We start from the raw sequence: 9611 nt of genomic DNA, 5'->3' as shown, positions 1-9611 counted from the left end.
TTCTCTACTTCAATCTATAAATGTGAATCAACCTACTCATGCACAATGCTACAATCAACTCACGTGCATAAATATTTTCCGTTTCATATGAATAAGCAAAAATTTTTACTCAAACACCTAACTTAGCCATAATTTATAAACCAACACATGTTCTCGATAATTTATATCAGTGCCGACAATGCTATATAACCCATACAAGTATGCAAAACAAGTTAATTTTTTTAAAAAAATGCACACAAAATAAAAAAAAAATAGGCAATTAGACAATTTATAATACACTCCCTAAACTTAGACTAAACGTTGTCCCCAATATAAATTAAAAAAAAAAGAGTAGAACTTCCCAAATTTGTCTAAACTGCCAATAACGGTTTGGTGCTATGATGTTGAATTTGATGGATGCTTCTTCTAGCTTTTCCTAAATTTGAGATTTATCTTGTTTTCTCCTTGACAATGTTGGTATAAGTGTTCCACGATGTCACGATCTTGAAAAATCAAATTTTAGACATTAAATACATGGAACATGGGTTATTTAGCTTAATTAGCTAATAATCAACTTGATTACTCAAAAACCTAAGGGGATATGGGCTATGGCTGATGAATTCCTAAATAAACTCTTATATAAATTATCCTATAATTCAAAAATAACATAAATAAAAATAAAAGCTTGGGTTATATCCCAAGAAGTGCTTTTTTAATGTCATTAGCTTGACATAACTGAGGTATCTCCATTGGATCTTCGGGTGGCATTTTTCTCTTGTTTCTAAACTTTACCCATGGTTTTGTATTCTTCTTCGTTGTAGCATGGCTAATAGGATTAAATGGTTTTAACTCCGGTGTAGCCTTCAAAACTTCCTTGGGTTTGACAATGTTTGGAGGCTTTTCTACGTAGATCTCTTTTTGTCAGGTGGAGAAGTTTCATGTTCTAAGACATAATCCACCATTTCATTGGTCCTTTTTCCATGTTCAAATGTATCAGACCTTAAATAGTTGAGAGCCATATGTTGTTCTAGAAGGTCATAGAACACTTCTTTCTTGCATTTCTCATCCCTCTCTGCATTGATGGATTGGATCATGTGGCATGCGTTGGATTTTTTTGGGCTTTCATTTCTTGATGGATGTTGAAGTTTACTTGCTTTTCATTTACCCGTAGTGTCAACTTCCCTTTTTATACATCAATCGACACTCTTCCAGTAACCCGAAAAGCTCTACCAAGAATCAATGACACTTTCTCATCCTCCTCCATGTCCAACACCACAAAGTCCACTGGGAAGATGAACTTATCAACCTTCACCAATACATCTTCAATAATGCTCTTGGGGTATGTAATTGATTTGTCTGCCAGTTGCAAGGTGAGGGTTGTGGGCTTAATCTCTCTAAGACCCAGCTTTTTGAACATTGATATGGGCATCAAGTTAATGCTAGTTTCAAGATCACGCAGTGTTTCATCCAATGTGATACCACCAATATTGCAAGGAATGCTGAAGCTGCCTGGATCTTTCAATTTTTGAGGGAGCTTCTTCTGGACAATGGCACTACACTCTTCTACCGGCTTAACTGTCTCAAACTCCTCAAACTTTCTCTTCTTTAACATCGCTTCCTTTAAGAACTTGGCATAATTAGGTAGTTGGGCTAAGGCATCTGCAATAGGAATATTGATGTAGAATTTTTTTTGAAGACCTCCAGGAACCTTGCGAATAGCTCATCAATTTTCTTCTTCATGAATCTCTGTAGGAATGGTAGCTAAGGATTCAAGATAGGTGGGTTGTTTGGAAATGAGATTGATTAAGGCTTATGAATCTCTTTTGTTGCTTCTGCTTCTGCTTCGATCTTCTACTCTTCAATCTACTTTTCCTCTGTAAGTATGGGATTCGGTGTAGGCACCAAAACCTCTTTAGGCTTGGTTTCTTCAACTTCTTTACCACTTCTTAGGATGATAGTATCGCACTGCTCCCTTGGGTTAACCTTTGTGTCACTAAAAAATTTCCTTTCTGTTGGGATTGTATCGCAGTTACTATCTGACCAAGTTGCACCTCCACTATGGCCCCCCAAGTTGGTCATATGTGTCTCAAGGTTGTCAATTCTTGACCATCTTTGTTGAACCTCGAACTAGTCTTTGAAATGAAGGTTCCCAATATATATTCTAGTGATGGCTTTCCTTCGGATGACTGAATATTGTATCCAAGTGGAGGCTACAACGCATTCGCATTGTTACCATAAGAGAGGTTCTCATGGTTTCGTAGTCCTAGATAGTACTAGTTTGTTGAGTTCCTTTCTAATTGAAGTTTCTGTCATTTACATATTGGACTTGCTCCTTCTCTGACTCAGACGCATGGTATGAACTTGAGGCACCCATGATGGAATTTGATTTCTTCTGAGTTCTCTGTGATGTCAATGCAGTTATTTGATTAGTGAGAGATGACATTTGAGCAACAAACGGTAATGGGATCCACTTCATAAAGACCATCAATTTTCTTTGTACTTGAATGCTCACTTGGCCATTGATAGCTGTTAGTAGTTATCTCATCCAGTAATGAATAGGCAGCATCTGCACTCTTGGACGTCAACACACCCCCTACTATAATGTCTACTACTCTCCGTGTATGACAATTCAACCTATTGTAAAAGAGTTCAATTTGCATCCAATCCTAATAATCATGCTGGGGGTATCTTCTGAGTAGATCTTTGAATCTCTCCCAAGTTTCATAGAATAGTTTGAAGTCAAATTGTCTGAACTGACCAATTTTACACCACAATTGAGCTACCTTGAAAGTGGAAAGAATTTGGTGAGAAATTTCTGAGCTAATTCTCTCCAAGTTATGATAGATCCATATGCCAAAGACTAGAACCATGCTTTGGCCTTATATCTTAAAGAGAAGGAGAATAATGGGAGTCTGATGGCATCTTCAGTAACACCATTCATCATGATTGTATCATAAATTTCCAGAAGAAACCTAAATGAACATTTGGATCTTCTGTTGGAGCTTTCCCAAACTGATTTTGCTGTACCATATAGATTAGCCCTGGCTTCATTTTGAAATTATTTGTAGCTATTGTTGGGTGTGTAATATTGAAGTAGTTTTCATTGACAACTGGTCTGGTATAATCCCTTATTGTCCGCTGTTGATTAATTGCCCGTGCTTCTTGTTCTACCATTGTTCAATTTATTCTAGTTAATTTTTTTAAGTTTAGCAAGAATCTTAATGTATTTCTCTCCCTTCTATCGAGTGCCGATTAAAAATTAATCCTAGATTTCAATTCCAATATCTCTAGTCTGAAATAAAACCAAGAATTTATTAAGTTCATGATTCTTTTATGAAGTAAGCTTCATAGATCCTATATTTTCTCTCGAAACCCATAAAATCTACATTGTGTCAATTTTATGATCGTGCCTAAATTCTCCTCTCTCGATCGTCGAAATTGACAAGCATCTATTTATTCAATTAGTGGCCAATTAATTCAGAGTATTAATTTCATTACACAAAAGTATAACAAATTAAGTCATAATCTCAAGTTCGGCTACATCAAACCCTAGATAATGAATTTAATTCATGATATAATCAATGAAAATACAAAACTTCATATAAGAAAACATAGGGAAGATAATAGAAAAAACTAGGATTGTAGATCTTCAATCTTCTTCTCTTGTTCTTCTTTGCTTTCCTTGAATTTTTTTGATGTTTTGCTCCCTTGAATTGTAGGAGAAAATAGGTCTTTGATCTTGTATTTATAGTATTGTTGGAGTTTTGGATGAATTAGGATTGGATTGAACCAATAAAAGCATCCAAAAACATCAAAAAACCTATCCTGCATAGCACCGCCTATTCTGTTATTTTCAGAATGGTGGGCGCAGCGTAGTGCCTGCTTCTGGTGTAAAGATTGCATTGCGTATCCTTTAATATTTTTATCATTACTTCTTTGTTCGACGTTCAATGTGATTTAAGATGCATTGAAAAGCTAACTCAAAGGCTACAACTTTGCTTCAGACATCATTTTCCAATTCAATCGTTTGCTATCTCAGACGTGGGTCTCGATATGAGACTAAAACTTCGGAGCATAACTTTTCGGTTGAAAATTGATTTGCGATCATATTCTTACTAAATTCGATCCATTTGACATATTTTTTTTTCATCTAATTGACTCATAGCACTCTCAGATCTTCATTATTAGGTTTAACATAATCTTGATTATTTTCATTTTAGTTCCTGAACTTTGGATCTCTTACAATTTGGCCCATTCTTTCCAATTTTATCAGCTTTTGCTTATTTTCTTTAGTTTCATCAACCTATATAACAACATCAAAACACTCATTAAAATGCTCTAAAACTTAGAATTAGCTAAATATCAAGTTCCTGCATACATGTTATTCTTTGTAAGTACAAACTTATCAGATACAAATACTAGTTTGAAGCCGTTCTTGCTTAATAGAGAACTCGACACTAGGTTCTTGTTAAAATCTGGAACATGAAGAAAATTGTTGAGGTAAGTTCCTTGCCCGATGTCATCTTTAAGATCACCTTACCTTGTCCTTCTACTTTTGAACTTGCGGAGTTTCCCATGAATAATTTCTCACCTTCGGTTGGAATGTAGGAAGTGAAAATTCATTTGTTCGCACATATACGATGAGTAGCACCCGTATTGACCCATCATTCCATACTATTTCTAACATTATTGCATTCTGAAATAACAGTCGACAGATTCATATCTGGTATACCATTTGATATGGCATCAGATTCGATAATATTCACTTAGGCTTGCTTATTTGGTTTTCGACAATTGATAGAACAATGTCCATTTTTTTCATGGTTGTAGCAATTGTCCTTGAATTTCTTAGCATTCTTCTGGGATGGTTCAATGAAATGCTTCATTTTCTTGCTTTTGTTTATGGATTCTACCACGTTGGCCTTTGCTTGTGGTATGTGATTCCCAATACGCTTGTCCGAACTTCTGTTATCTTCTTCAATTCTCAATTAGCCCACAAGTTTTTCAATATTCATTTCTTTGCGCTCGTGCCTGAGATAAATTTTGAAGTCCTTCCATATGGGTGGAAGTTTCTCGATAATTGCAACCACTTGAAATGACTTACTTAGAAATATGTTTTCTACTTGAATGTCATGAAGTATTACCTACAATTTTTGCACTTGACTGATGACCATCTTTGAATCTACCATTTTGTAGTGTAAGAACTTTCCTACGATGAACTTTTTTCTTTCCAGCGTCCTTAGCCTTGTATTTCTTTTCCAAGGATTTCCATAATTCCTTTGTAGATTTCTTTGAACTGTATACATTATATAACACGTTGTCCAAGCCATTTAGAATGTAGTTCTTACATAAGAAATCTGAATGTTTTCTAAGCATCTAATGCAATTAATGATGCCCTATTGTTTTTCCCTTCTTATACGGCTGGGGCATCGTCATTTAAGAACTTTGTGAGATTTAGGGTTGTGAGATAGAACAACATTTTCTATTGCCATCTTTTGAAGTCCACCCCCAATAAATTTCTCTTGTTTCTCTCAATATGGAACATAGTTTGTATAAAAGTTGGGAGAGGCAATCGCAACTGGAGGGATCACACCGATAGGAGCAATGCCTTCTAAAGTTTCACATATTCGAAGTGGAATCGATACTATAAATTTTATTCATTTCTGTTTACACAAAACAGAAGATAAACTAACAATCAATATTTGAGATGGAGTAAAAATGTTAAACCGAAGTTAAATTCGTTTACCAGAAAAGAATAAAGTTATCACTCCAATATAGAAATTGACTTAAGATTGTTAGAAAATATATAGTAGAGTGATGACTTTTTATATATAAGCTAAAGACCTTACTGAATTTGGATAGAGTAACGACAGAGAAATAAGAAAATTATTTCTCAAGAGCAACGTAGAGAAAATCAAGAAATAATGCCAAGCCAAGATATGCTGCAACGATGACGCCAAATAAATGGATGCAAAAGTTGAGGCAAAGTGTTGAACACTTTGTCCTTAAGTCGATTTTGTCATGCAACGGTGCTTACTGATGATGACAAACAACTCCCAAGATACAATGACTATTGACTTGTGTTAGTAGCACTCCAAAACACAGGATCAGCAAACCAAAAAATGGCTTTTGCACACCTTATATGAATGAAAAGAAAACCAGAATTGTATGCACTTTTATGCAGAATTTTGATTGAGAAAGAAGAGAATAATGTTATACTATGATTGTATATCATTGGGATGAAGAAAAGGACGTCCCAAGTGTCCTATATATAGAGGGGGAAAGGTTGTGAGTGAAGAGATGCGGCCCAAAACTTTGTAAATTTTGCCAAGAGTCCCAGCACTTGACATTGCTCGCTTGTCACCTAAGCCTTGCTCAAGCGTTAGAAACAGTGAGCGGATCGAGCAACGGTGTTGCTAGATTTTCCAACCAACTACCCTTTGGACTGTAATTTCTCATTCATCCGGAATTGAATTTGCCATTTCAAATATACTACGACGATTTTCTCGATGAGTAGAACAAGTTAATCTATTTACTTTCGTAATTTGACTATCAGACTAAGTCCGAATATTTGATCACAAGTTGGCATCAAGTCATTTTTCCCATGTTATACTTCACCAAAATTTTAAATTTCTTAAACCAATTCCAATAAACATGCTGCCAGTTTTGTGTTCTAAGTTTAATCAGATTCATGTGTGTTCTTGTAGTTTTGTTTGGTATTGTTCACAAAGATTCATGTGTTTTGGAAGATTGAAACCGGGTTAGTAGGTTTTGATTTGCCCTTGAAGATTCGAGTTCTAGTTTAGCTGTTTTTCACTTGTTCGGGCAATAAATTCAAACTTTTAAAATTTTCAAATTGGCCTTGCAGTAATCCATCAAAGTTGACTATTTTTCGCAGCATTTCTTGACCCGATTTAGCAAAAAAATTAAAAAAAATTTGTACTTTGTTTTGTCCTAAATTCAAAAAGTTTCCCAATTTGTTTTTCGAATTTCAGCCTATTCTTTGCCTATCTATTGTCAACTTTCGAACTCAGGCAACATTACATATGCTTCATGTCTCTTTGCATGAGTCTAAGGTTTAACAACTTAAAGAATTCGTTCTTGTTAGCAAGCAGCTTGCCTATCCTGCTCCTTTGTTTTCTTTTCAAATTGTGAATTGGACAGTCGTTCCAAATTTATGTTCTTGTTGCTAGCAACCTGCTTGTCCAGCTGCTTTATTTGTTTGATTTTGTGTTCCAAATTAGGGTGGGTATTTTGAAAAATATTATTTTCTTATTTTTAAGTGATTTTATTGGAAAATATTGTTTTCTTATTTTCACGTGATTTTATTGGAAAATATTATTTCCTTTATTCCACATTATTATTTATATTATTTCCATCTTCATGATATTTTTAGAGTTTGGTATGTCCCTATAAATATGTTGTTCTTCATTCAGTTTGGGGGAAGAATTATTGCTAAATTCTTGTATTCTCTCCATATATTGTCTTTAATCAAAACACCGATTTCTCTGCAAATCTCTCTTCAATTTCTTTACTTTAATCTTGTTTTCTTAGTTGTGATCATATATGTTTCATATTGTTCATTAATCTCAATTCTTGCATAGCCTCTGAGTCCAACAATTGGTATCGGAGTTACGTTGTAGTTCTTCTTGATTTGATTAGGATTTCTCAGAGATGGCTACATTGAAGTATGATATTCCATTGTTGGATCGCAATAGAAGATTTTCACTGTGGCAAGTAAGGATGAGGACTACGTTGGAGTAGATGAATTTAGATGATGCTTTGCTGGGTTTTGATAAAATGCCAACAAATTGGACAACGGAGTAAAAACAACGGAAGGACAGGAATGTTTTTTCACAAATTCATCTTTACCTTCCCAATAACATTCTACAAGATATATTGAAGGAGAAAACGGTGGCTACTTTGTGGTTAAAATTGGAGCAGTTGTGCATGACCAATAGTCTCATGAGCAAACTATGTCTAAAGCAAGGGCTGTATTCCCATCGCATGGCAGAAAGAAGATCGAAGGAAGACCACCTGGCTGTGTTCAAGGAAATCGTTGCAAATTTGGAGACATTGGAGGTCAAGTATAATGAAGAAGATCTGGCCTTGATTTTGTTGTACTTGTTGTTTGCTTCATACTTGTTGTTTCGGGACATGATATTGTACAGTCCTAACATGCTTACCATTGAAGACACTTACGATGCTTTATTCTCAAAGAAGAAGATGAAGTATCAGGTTGGAGCTACATTAGGGATGAGAAAGCTCTGGTATCTCATGGTTCGACGGAGGGGTAGATCAAGGTGAACTTCAACAATTTATGTTGCTTCTACTGTAGGAGAAAATGACACGTTAAGAAAGATTGCAATAAGTTGCAAGCTAAAGGTAATTTTGATGCAAATCATGGGAGACAATCATGTAATTCGGATGAGACCAGTATTGTCGAGGACTTTTTGGATGGTGGAGATATGGTGTTGACAATATCTAACATGGAGTCTAAGCCTGGCGAGAAGTGGATTTTGGATTAAGCATGTACATTCCATATGTATCCCAATTGAGACTTGTTTGAGGCACATGAGGGGTTAAGCAATGTGGAGTTGTCATGGGAAGTAATCAATTTTGTTATGTTGTTGGAATCAATCGAGTTAGATTGAGGTTACAGGATGTGACAGTCAGAATACTTGGCTAGATTTGACATGTTCTAGACTTGAAAAAAAATCCATCTCGCTAAATACTCTAGATTCAAAGGGGGTATAAGTTCTCTGGTACCGTGGTGGACATCAATTTGGTATAATACCTCTTGTGATGGGCCCTGGATTGATTGAGAATATTGCTCATCGGAGTGTTGGTGATTTTACTTTGCCACCAGTTTAAGCGGATACACCGTATTCAAATGCTAGGTTGGATCCATCGAGTGTAGGTATGGTATTGGAGATGTCAGAAATGCTTTTGGTGTATTTGAATGTTTCAGTTCTAGCAAGGGGCCTTCTGATCAAGCATTTTATGTGGTTTCTACTACAGAGTATGCTTCGACCTTGTTTTGACAATTTTGAATTCCTCGTTGGAATTTTGGAAACCTGGAATTAGGGTTCGGATGTCGGGTAGAGGATGATTTTTTCGTGAGATGAAAAGTTTTGATTACTGTTTGATGAGCTTTGTTATTTTGATGAAGTTAGACATATTTTTCCAGGTGAAGAAATTTTGAAGCTTTGTTCCTTGCACTAAGATTTGGATCAATGTGGAGATTGTTAGATTTTGTGCCCCTAATTAGGGTGGATTTTTTGAAAAATATTATATTTTTTATTTTTACATAATTTTATTGGAAATAATTTGTGCCCCTAATTAGGGTGGATTTTTTGAAAAATATTATATTTTTTATTTTTACATAATTTTATTGGAAAAAATTATTTCCTTATTTTTACGTGATTTTATTGAAAAATATTATTTCCTTTATTCCATATTATGTTTTATATTATTTTTATCTTTATGATATTTTTAGAGTTCGGTGTATCCCTATCAATATGTGGTTCTTCATTCAGTTTAGGGGAAGCTTTATTACTGAATTATTGTATTCTCTTCATATATTGTCTTTAATTAAACATCGATTTCTCTGCTATTCTCTCTTCAATCTA

Source organism: Olea europaea, chromosome 13, assembly GCF_002742605.1.
Source record: "Olea europaea var. sylvestris chromosome 13, O_europaea_v1, whole genome shotgun sequence".
NCBI lineage: Eukaryota > Viridiplantae > Streptophyta > Magnoliopsida > Lamiales > Oleaceae > Olea > Olea europaea.
The sequence above is the reverse complement of the archived record's forward strand: the minus strand, read 5'-3'. Positions refer to the sequence as shown.